The sequence below is a fragment of the Dreissena polymorpha genome, chromosome 13, assembly GCF_020536995.1.
Source record: "Dreissena polymorpha isolate Duluth1 chromosome 13, UMN_Dpol_1.0, whole genome shotgun sequence".
Lineage (NCBI taxonomy): Eukaryota > Metazoa > Mollusca > Bivalvia > Myida > Dreissenidae > Dreissena > Dreissena polymorpha.
The window spans coordinates 26224229-26234869 of record NC_068367.1 but is presented as its reverse complement, the minus strand read 5'-3'; positions in this window follow the sequence as shown (position 1 = coordinate 26234869).

The following is a 10641-nucleotide window of genomic DNA, read 5'->3' as shown; positions in this document are numbered from 1 at the left end:
ATCAAGGTCACATGAAGGTTTAAAGTCAACATCACTTTATCTTAATACAGACAACTACTGTCATACCTTAAAGTAAAAATGCAGCAATTAGTTCATGGAATCAATCTAGCGATCGCAAACGCTTTAACTTCCAATGTTATGTCCATTCCCTCTATTGAAGTTTTTTTCGCAAGACACAATTGTAGGCCACATATGAAAATTACAAATATTTGACTACCATGTATATAAGCTAACTGTATGGTCAGTATTTAAACAATAATAGTAGTACCAAATGAGTGAATGAAATTACATAGTTCTCAACAATCGCATGTGTATGATTCTACATCACACATTCTGGTTATATATACGTTTATGACATCGAACAGATTGTAAAGATTGTGCAAGATATGATTGTATGTGTTAGCTGCATAATCTTCCATGTTTGTCAACGAGCAGTGTTGCATGGGACTGACTTACCTGGGACATGTTTCACAGTTTCGGGTGTAGTTTTGGCACGCACACGTATGTGCGTGAGACTTTTGTACTTATTTTTTAGAAAATAAATTCACGTGATGACTGTACACCAAACATTCCTTTGTGTGTCTAGTGGCATTAAGCGGAGGTATCTATGTACAATGGATATACATTTTGTTTTACTCGACGTTTTATTCTGAAATGTCACTGTGTTGATGTTTAGAACTGTTATACCGGCAGAAAAGCCTCCGTTTCTCGAATACCGTTGTGGTGTTGTTTGTATGCATGTTGTTTATGTGTACAGTTAGCAACTTGCATCCTTTAGTGATGCTCGTATGTGATTATGTGTCTTTAAAATCCAGGATAATAAAACAAATGCTTACATCTACACTACAAATTATTAAGTTGTTATGTTGTCATCTGTTTGCTAAATGTTTTTACTATCTTACTTATTTTTTTCATTTATCCCTTACCCCATTTGATTTGTTGACTGAGCACATAAATATATCAGTTTTGGGTATGTATTTGTTAAAATGTGTGTGAAAAATTCACATTGCATAATATTATGTGTCAGTTACTAATGTTAAATCTGTTTGGATGATATTTATTGTTTATCGTTGTATATGAAATGTCTATATTGTATATATAGAGAAATAAAACGGATGTCTCAATCAAATACAAAAAAGACATAATTTATACAAACATGTTAAATGAACAGAAACTTACATGCACACTCCAGAGTCATCATATAGATCGTCATATTCAATTAACAGAACCTGACAGACACGTATGTATACACGTTTGATATACTACTACTACTTCTACTGCTATATTATGTAGATTTTTTTTAAACAACAGTACAGAAAAAAACATAATCTGATCAACACAAAAATGACATTTACTGTAAATAAAAACATAGTAAAGTCTGATAATTTAGATTGCTTATGTTTTTCTCTGTGTTGTCGTTTGGTAGGAAACATTAGGTTTACATTGAATTAAATTAATCTTGTGAATTGTAAGCATAGTTGTTCTGTGTTTAAAATCTGTGGAGTTTGTTATTATATGCTGTATATTGATAGATATAAACATTGGATCTTAAAAGAACCAGTAAAAAAAAAACAAGAATAAAATTTAGCAAATAAAAAAGTAACCCTCAACTGGACTCGAACCACTGACCCCTGGACAAAAAAGTCTAACGCTTAGACCATTCGACCATCCGTGGTCATACAATTAGTGATGTATTTTATTCTTTATATAAGCAATCCTCGAAGTTACACAAAATATACTGACAACAACAAAACTCTCCAAATTATTTGATCGTTTTGCGTTGCAACGCTTTATAATTTTCAAGTATTTAAATCCCCAGAACATGCCAATGATAGATATTTTAGAGTATGGTAAATGTTCAGTACTACTGTTTCCTCACAAATATTATAACTACCACGAAAATGTTCGAATCTGAAACATTTTATTATATTTTGTCACTTTACCAAAAAGTGAAATGGTCCCTTTAATTAAGTTAAAACAAGCATTGCAATTTTCCTGAGTAGGAAATTTAAGACGGAACTTAACTGAAGCATCTATAGGCTTTGTTTGCAGAATAACCCCATTTTCTTTTTGCAGAATAACCCATGATATATTGTTTAATAAAAACATTTTCATCGCAGGATAACCTATTTTAATGTTATTAACTCTGCAGAAAACAGGCTGCTTGTGGTAGTAGATTGAAGACTAATTTAAAGCCACACACCTTGAAATGAAATACACGTTAATCAATACATATGGATGCATTCTATTATTTGGACCAAAATGAATCTGCAAGCAAAGGTAATATAAAGCAAAGTGGAAATATTGCTTATATTGATTTAAGGCAAGCATTGAAAAAACGAAGGGTCCATGCAGATATGTGCAAGTACTCTACTGTCAAACATGAGGTAATTTTAATGAAAACTGATTAAATCTATTTTTTTTACATGTACACAGAATAACATCAGACATGCCAGCTGAAAGATAAAAAGCCAGACAGGGTCAATGTGCAGAAGATGTCAATTAATACTTGACCTTCTTGGGAAGAAGTTTCATAACCTATTGTATACCAATCCAACAGGAAACACTACGCCTCTCTGCTCAATGCCTGTGCTTTAAGAGGAAGAATAAGAATGCTGTGCAAAAGGAACTATTCCTGTCTATCCCACTTGCAGATGTAGCAATGCCAACAATATGTGACTAATGACTCATAGTACACCTAGTTGCTGTAATATTTTCAAATCATGAGCAGTCTTTCATTATGTGCTGCAACAATTGTAGATTTAAGAGTTATAAACTTCCTCAAGACTTCACTCATATTTATTGAATATATTTGAATGTATAACACATTTTACCAATACTCATTTTATTATGCAGTTTTTTTTTTATTTAATTCATTCTAATATTATATGTCAACTTAAACAACTGTATGAATTTTTTATTTTTACAATAGTGACAATGGCGACCACAAAGTTGTGATCATTGCCATGCAACTAACACTTAAAAATAAATGATTCCTGAATGTATTGTCATTTAATAGGTTTTAGGATAGCCATGTGTAAATTCATTGTACGATTAAATGAATATTAAACAAATCTGAGAAAATTATGTTTGTCTATGTATGTACTTAATTAAATGGGATCTGTTTTAATTCTTTAAAGATGTATATAATACGTGAATTACAATTAAATCTGAATTGCTTAGAGATTTAAAAATGCCATTTGTTATAACATTGCTTTTTGGTTGTTTTTTTACAAGGTTTAATAAACATAATATTTAATGTTCACGTGTTTTAAATACATTATTTCATTTTCACCTCTTTCAAAAAATTATGTTGTGTATAGATCTTGGTTTCCATGGTTACAGTACAATTAAAACATTGAGATATATTGTAAACAATCACTGATGATTTTTGGAAAATATAATGGTGCATTTACTCTTTTATTAAATATTTCGGCCAAAGGCCTTCTTCAGTAAACGATTATTACGATAACTTTACATAGCCTTTTCTTCTGTCGATCATAACGGAAGTAAATACAAAAATATAAATAAATGACGTAACGTTACCCGACGTGAACGTGACGTTACGCGCCAATACTCGGAAGTCGCTACATATTATGAATTATATGCTGTGTATATATTATTATATAGATATTATACACATATACCCACATATACGCATATATACATATATATACATATACATACACACATACATAGATATATATATATATACACACATATATATATATATACATATACATATACATATACATATACACATATATACATAAACAGATACATACATATACACACATTCACACATACAAACATACATACATATATACATATACACATATACATGTTCACAATATACATAATATATATAATGTTTATAAAATAAACATAAATAATATTATTTATTATAAGCATTATGCTAATGCAAATACGAATGTGAAACGACCCAGTGACACAAAAGCGTTCAAAGAAAAGCAGGTTAAGGAGAATAAACCCCAAATATCACCACAAGAATCGTTACGAAAAAAATCCGATGAGACAAAATCTTCAGTGACTAACCTATCAAAACACGTACTCACCGACGCTGAACAAAATCTCCTTGAAAAGGGCCTTAAATTCATCCCAAGTCGTAAGAATATTGATAAGGTGAAATTGCTAGCTGACCTTGGGGAGTGGGAACGCAGAATGCGATTACGGGAATACTTTGCGGACAGTGAAAGCAACCAAAATATGAAACAGGGAACAATCGATAAGTTCCGAGTAAAACCAAAAAGCACATTTACTCCAAACGCGGGGAGAGACCCAAGCCTCGACCTTTATGTTGAACTGGTAAAGAATGATATCATCTCAAATTTGAGGAAGACTGGCAAATTAAATCTAGACAAGAATGAAAACAAAGCATTTCATGAACTGTTACATAATGATTCAATTATCATCAGACCGGCAGACAAGGGATCTGGCATAGTAATACTAGATAAACAAGTTTACATAGAGTCACTGAAACACGAAATGAGTGAAGACGAGGCATACAGATGTACTGAAGGCGATGCAAGTAAACAAAGTATGAAGAATGTGAAGTCGCTCGTTAATAGACTTCACCGACAAGGCAGTATCTCTGGTGATATGAAACAGTATTTGATACCAAGGTACCCACAAGCGGGTAAACTCAAAGGAAATCCGAAGATACATAAAGCAGACGCACCTTTACACACAATAGTGAGCGGGATAAATACAGCTACAGAGAAATTAGCCAAATTAGCCGAACATGAATTAAATGAATATGTGGAGTCCTCGCCGAGTTACATTAGAGACACTACGGACTTTATTCGGAAACTAAAAGAAGTCAAAGAACCACTGCCGAAAGACAATTGTCTACTATTTTGTTTTGACGTCAGGAAACTGTATCCATCCATACCCAAAAGAGAAGGGTTAGAAGCTTGCAGGGAAGCATTGAACGCGCGCTCCAACCCACTAGTCACTTCAACTGATGATATGATTGACGTAATCACGACAGTTTTGGAAAACAACAATTTCAGTCTAAATGAAAACAACTACGTACAGACAGATGGAGTGGCGAACGGCTCAAAACTGGGGAAAAAATTTTGCGTGTAGCTATATGCGGAAGTGGGACGAAAAACTCATGGCAGCTTATAAAGTACCGGCATTTTATAAGAGGTTTATAGATGATGGCTTTGGAATATGGATAGGTACCGCGCCTGAACTTGAGGCTTTTACCGTACATGCCAATTCAATACACGAAAATATTCGAGTAGACCTTCGGTATAGTCCGCATACTATCGTTTTTCTAGATACAACCGTACGGATGCGAAATTGTCATATCTACACAGATCTATATGTAAAGCCCACGGACAAACAGCTCTACATACGCAAAGACTCATGCCACCCCCCTAGCAGTAAAAGATCTTTAGCGTATGGACTTGGGTTGCGGATACGAAGAATATGTGAGCAGGAAGGTGATTACAATAAACATAGAAATGACCTAAAACTGCAATTAAGAAGACGCGGGTACAGCGGGAAATTCGTAGAAGGCCAGTTACAGAAGGTAGATGCACTGTCGCGCACAGAGTTACTGGAAAAATCAAAAAAACAAACGCAAAACGACAGAGTTCCTCTTGTAGTCACGTTTTCCAGTCTTCTTCCCAACGTACACAGCATTGTACACAAACATTTAAACGTGCTATATAGATCAGACAGGATGCGCGAAGTTTTCAGTAAACCGCCTTTAGTAGCATACCGTAGGTACAAAAACCTCTGTGATACCCTGGTACACAAGAAGACAAGCAAGGCTACCTTCATCACACACATATGTGAGACAAACTGCACGTGCTGTAACAAACTGACAACAAGTGACATTCAAGACACAGACGGCAAAATTACTTACAGCACGTGCAAAAATGTAACTTGTCGCACGAGAAACGTGATATACGGTATAGGATGCAACAAGTGCGAGTGTGTTGTTTATGTTGGGGAGACGGAGAGGCAAATCCGAGAGCGCATGAGTGAACACTTGCGAGACGTCCGCCTGCATAAAGAAAAGCCCATCACTACCCACTTCGATTCGAGCCACTGCGATGACAATATGTACTTCTCGGTCCTGGAGACGCTAAATATCGCTGGACGCCAAGAGCGTGTTATTAGAGAAGCGTTGTGGATAAAGAGACTAAAAACTATGAAACCGTTCGGATGTAATGTAAAAGACAGTGTGTTCCAGTCGGCAACATTAATAGACAGCATATAATGCTTATAATAAATAATATTATTTATGTTTATTTTATAAACATTATATATATTATGTATATTGTGAACATGTATATGTGTATATGTATATATGTATGTATGTTTGTATGTGTGTATGTGTGTATATGTATGTATCTGTTTATGTATATATGTGTATATATGTATATGTATATGTATATATATATATATATGTGTATGCCTTCATTTTTAAATAACTTGATTGAAGCAGAGCTCTTGCGGCCATTACACGTAAAAGAAAGAAATAAAAATATAAGTATCCCGTGCTGTTGGCGGTCACAGGAACTTCATATTAATAGAAATAGAAAGCTCAGTCTCGATCTCAGTGTACGGATTTAAAATATTTTCAGTAAATTTGGTCTAAGTAACAACCCAATGTTATTTGTGTAAAACATGTTATTGAAATATAGGATTTATGGTTTCCATTTAGCCATACAAGGACAAAGCCTTTTATCTTGGAGCCTTGTTTCTTTTACAAAGTGTAACTAATTTATCATCAAAATAACAATTTTAACAAGAGGGCCATGATGGCCCTGAATCGCTAACCTGACTAATCTTGCTACATAAACTTAAATTCTATCAGACCCACACACAATCCCAAGCGGGATTTCATAAATTAATACATTCTGACAAAATGTCATTAAGACGTGATGAGAACTGTGACATCTTTCATCTACATAAGGTTTTACTAGGCCTGGTGACCTAGTTTTTGACCCCAGATAACCCATATACAATCAAAAATAAGATATTATCAAGATAAACATTCTGACCTCATTTCATTAAGATCAGATGAAAACGATGAACTCTATTGTCTACATAAGTTATTTTTATGATTTGACCTAGTTACCTAGTTTTTGTCCACAGATTACCCAAATACAATCCCAACCCAGATTTTATCAAGATAAACATTCTGACCAAATTTCATAAAGATTGGATGAAAACTATGACCTCTATTGCATACACAAGGTTTTTCCATGATTTGTCCTAGTGACCTAGTTTTTGACCCCAGATGACCCAAATACAATCCCAAACCAGATTTCATCAAGATAAAAACATTCTGACCAAATTTCATAAAGATTGGATGAAAACTATGACCTCTATTGCATACACAAGGTTTTTCCATGATTTGTCCTAGTGACCTTGTTTTTGACCCCAGATGACCCAAATGCAATCCCAACCCAGATTTCATCAAGATAAACATTCTCACGAAATTTCATAAAGATTGGGTGAACACTGTGCCCTCTACTGTCTACACAAACAAATTGTTGACGGACGCACGCACGCACGCACAACGGACGCCGGACATCACACGATCACATAAGCTCACCAAGTGTCTTCGTGACAGGTGAGCTAATAAAAACAATCTTTTCACCAAGTTTCATGATGATAGGGCAAAAAAAGTGACTGATCCCCCCCCCGGCAGCCATGTTATTCAACTGACCAGAACCATTTTCGAACTCAACTGTCATATCAAGGAAACAAATGTTCTCACCAAATTTCATGAAAATTGGGCCAAAATTGTGACTTCTAGAGTTCACGTTTTCACTATATACATATAGAGAAAAATGCCCCGCCCACTGGCGGCTATGTTTTTCACCGATCTGGACCATTTTCAAACTCGTCCGAGATATCAATAAAACCAATGTTTTAACCAACTTTCATGATGATTCGGCAAAATTTGTGACTTCTAGAGTGTTTACAAGGTTTTTCTATAACCAAATAAGAAAAACTGCCCCACCCGCTGGCGGCTATGTTTTTCAACGGACGGGAACCACTTTTGAACTCAACCAACATATCATTAAGACAAACATTTTGACAAAGTAACATGAAGATTGGGCATGAAATGTGACCTCTACAGTGTTTACAAGTTTTTTCTTTGTTTTGACCTAGTGACCTAGTTTTTGACACGACACAACCCAGTTTCGAACTAGACCGAGATTTCATTGGGACAAAGCTTCTGACCAAGTTTCATGAAGATCGGACAATAAATAAGGCCTCTAGAGTGTTAACAAACCAAATGTGGACGACGGTCGGACGGACGGACGACGGACAAAGACCGGTCACAATCAGGTGAGCTAAACAGTGAATGTACAAATTAACGCTTAGTCGAAAAAAAGAACATATTGAGTCTATTGTTTAATATTTACCGGTTTAAAAGGCACATGTTTTATATATCGGAATTGTGCAGTCTTCATTCAGAGGATGTGATGAAAACTCAAGCGGGTCATGTTCATAAACAGTTGCTATCAAAGGCACATTTGCAATAAATGCAAATCGGAGGGGAAGGGCCAATATATTGTTCAATACTTAAAGTTGGTGTGTAGGCAGACATGATAAACCGTCGTTACAATATATAATATATATATCGACATCAACTGCTTTCGAAATTCACGTTCAAATTATTATGTTATTATTGATTTGGTTTGGTTTGTTATACCTTAATATTTGCACATATTCCCATTCAGCTTTTGGCCTGAATTCAAGTTTTTTTGTTGTAATTGGACCTTTTTTTCACCGAAAACTTTCCCGCTGTTGACCTTGACCTTAATTTTGGAAACGGAAGTACTTGTAACAGACCCCAAAATCAGCCAAACAGGTATGAACCTAGCCGTATAATATCGTGTGCTTGTCTCATGAAAACAATGCCCATCCGAAATTGCAGAGTATTCGCATTACCATATCTGTGCATATAACTGTTGTCGTTGTCTCATGATGTAGAGACAAATCCAGGACCCCAATTCCCACTGCGGCTACTGTGGCCAGGAGGTCTTGGACACTGACCATGCAATAGAATGTGATGGTTGCTCATGTTAGTTCCACATAATTGTAAAAATATGAGTAGTTCTGCATACAATAACCTGTTGGAGTGTGACAGGTCTTTCTCCTGGTCTTGTACTTATTGTGACCAACAAAATTATTCAAATTCCTCATTTACATATAACATAGATTCACTTGTATCTGAAAACAGTTCCTCTGTCCTCGAGGATATGAACGGAGATAAGATCACTAGTCATACAAGTACCTCTGAATGTTCCTCACCAAAAAAGAATAAAACATACTACAATATCAAGCAAAGTCAGTCATTAAAATTTTTGAACATTGTCAATCAATTCTAAATAAAAACATTATTTATATGTTCTAATTGATGGACACAAACCTGACGTTATCGTGGGTTCAGAGTCATGGTTGACTCAGGAACACTCAACTGCCGAAATCTTTCCTTAGTTCTTGGGCTACACACCGTTTAGAAGGGATAGATCCGGGTCCGAAGGTGGGGGTGTCTTTATTTAAGTCAAACAAACATTAACTGCTAAGGAACAGCCTGAACTTTCAACAGATTGTGAATTACTATGGGTTAAATTAGAAATGTCCCAAATTAGACCAATTTACATTGCTGCTTTTGATCGTCCAAGGGAGTCTGATGTTTATGGAGCAGAACAGTTGAGATTGTCCTTAGAAAAGACTAGATCATTAAAAGGTAACATCTGAGTGCTAGGTGATTTTAATTACCCACATTTTTCCTGGGATGAAGATCAAACCCCAAATATCAAACATGGCTGTGCGTACCCACAAATATATGAAGACTTTATTAATCTTCTCGATGATTTTAACCTGGTCCAAATGGTCACAGACAGCACTAGACTAGATAACACACTTCACTTATTCTTAACATCAAATCATACACTCACAAATATTATTCGTACTCTTCCTGGAATCTCAGACCATGACATGTAGAAATAAATTCTGATGTAAAAGCTAAAATAAATAAACAAAAACCAAGAAAAATACACCACTACAAAAAAGCAGATTGGCCAAACTTTAATAGTTATGTTGAACAGGAGAGTAATAGATTACTAAATGGATATGAAACTAAGAGTTTTGAGGACATTTGGGTCAGTTTTAAAAATCTTGTTGAACAATGTATCTCTTAATTCATTCCAACAAAAATTATAAGAGAAAAAAGATCTTTGTCCTGGATAACCATTGCAATTAAAAGACTAATTAGAAAAAGAGACAAACTATTCAGACTGTCGAAACACGCTGGAATGCATCATTTGGCCAAAAAACACCTAGTCTTAAAACATTTAATAAGGCAAGAAATCAAAACATCCTATACAAAATACTTGGAGCGCATCTTAGGCATTGATGACACCAACCCGGATCAAAGTTCTTTCTCAACAAAAAAACTATGTTCACTAATTAAGAATGCTCGACAGGACAATCAAGGTATTGCACCTCTTCATGACAAATCCAGTGGCATACTGAAATATAGTAACATTGAAAAAACAAACATTCTTAACCAAAAATTTTAATCTGTTTTCACTCCACTTTGACAGTCTTGTCTTCATAAAATCAGAGAATAACTTC